The 1,650-nt window shown below is 41.7% G+C and overlaps 1 protein-coding gene across 1 annotated transcript in view; it reads right to left on the bottom strand.

Moving 5' to 3' along the window:
- Window positions 1–831: 831 nt before the first annotated feature.
- gnas (GNAS complex locus) overlaps window positions 832–1,650 on the bottom strand; it is a 16,838-nt gene continuing 16,019 nt past the window's right edge. The window contains exon 12 of the mRNA XM_076137068.1: window positions 832–1,650. This exon is cut by the window's right edge and continues 2,417 nt beyond it. The gene's annotated coding sequence lies outside the window, so the exon portion shown is untranslated.

Here is a 1,650-nt window from a genome sequence, read left to right as displayed (position 1 = left end):
GAGAAATGTATCTGAAGTGAAGAGACTATTTTGTAAGATGTAGCATTTTACTGTGTTTTCACTCTCATAGATCGGGCTGTAGCTGAGTCTCTTATGAATCCACTGAACACAGTGACGAGCCTCTAAGCCTGAGCTCAACCCAGCCTGACTGAAGTTACAGGTTTAGTTACATACAAACGTGTTCACCTCTGCCTCAGGAAGTGTTTTTCTAGCACATTTTACCCTGGAATGTCTGGATTTCCTCGTGGATTGTTAAACTGTTGTAATTTCCTGGTGCCTTCTCACGTCAGGGGACAGCTTGAGTAACATCGCCCCATAAAGTGAAGAAGCTGAGAGAATGATTCTACTGATGGCAACTCAGCCGACCATAAACACATCAAAGGATCATCACCAAAGTTAGATTCTGCAGAACAGCAGCAGATTCCTCTGAGGCGTAAAGGCACATCAGCAGAGTTCAGCTTGTAACCTGCAGTTCCACACAGCTACGGTTCAAACCGCCAACCTTCCTGTCGCAATCTGCCTTCATGATCTTACCCAAAAATGCCAATGGAGAATGTTTGAAAAGGAAATGAATGTTAGGAGGAACAGGAAGCTGCACTTCCTCCAGCCTCTATTTAAAGCAACACTTCCTGCCGAGACAAATTTTGGGATAAGGCTGCAAAAATGGCATGCGTGTGTGTGTGTGTGTGTGTGTGTGTGTGTGTGTGTGTGTGTGTGTGTGTGTGTGTGTGTGTGTGTGTGTGTGTGTGTGTGTGTGTGTGTGTGTGTGTGTGTGTGTGTGTGTGTGTGTGTGTGTGTGTGTGTGTGTTCACATGTGGAATGACAGATCTGTTGCTGTCTGCACCAAAAAAACTTTATTTCTTAGAGCTCCGGTTCAGAAAGTCGAGACCCATATTTGATGTACACATTAAATGAAGACTAGGGCACTGAAGTGAGAGATGCTAATACTGTACAGGCCGCCTCTGCTGTGCAAGGCTAAGGAGGAGGAGGAGCAGAACAAGGAGAAGAAGAAGAAGAAGAAGCCTCTCCTCCATCAGAAAACAAAACTCAAATCATCTATTTTTTTGGTCGTTTTGTTTTTCTTTAGCAAAAGAAAAGAATCTGTGTAGAAACAAGCGATGTTTGCGTTTGGGTATTTCTCGTAACCTTTACTTTAAAGCTAAAAACAAGGCTGAAGGAAATTAAAAAATGTAAATAAACACTTCTCATCTCCTCGTTAACCCTTCAAAATGTCTTTCGCCATGGCAACAGATAGAAAACAAAAGAAACCCGAACACAACTTCAGTTGAAAGGATTTAAGTTATAGCAATACGCACACTATCAAGTGTACAATTTGTCAAGGTTCATTTGATTCTAATAAAATACTTTTTCTTAAAACCCATATACATTTCATATATTTATCTTTTTGGGGTATATGGATCCAAAAATAGACATTTAAATCATAAAGAGAGAACAGGGAGATATGGACAGAAATAAAACCTGGAAAGCTACGAATGGTTGAGAGAAAGTAGAGAAGGTAGAGAAGGCAGAGAAAAAGAGAGAGAGAGAGAGAGAGAGATAGAGGGTAGGTAGGTAGGTAGAGAGAAAGAGGGTAGGTAGAGAGGGAGAGAGGTTAGGTAGGTAGAGAGAGAGAGAGAGAGAGGGTAGGTA

This window comes from Genypterus blacodes, unplaced genomic scaffold (assembly GCF_046128005.1).
Source record: "Genypterus blacodes isolate CSIRO-AG114 ecotype Tasmania unplaced genomic scaffold, CSIRO-AGI_Gbla_v1 ptg000292l_1, whole genome shotgun sequence".
Classification (NCBI taxonomy): domain Eukaryota; kingdom Metazoa; phylum Chordata; class Actinopteri; order Ophidiiformes; family Ophidiidae; genus Genypterus; species Genypterus blacodes.
This window is presented reverse-complemented; position numbering and strand designations above follow the sequence as displayed.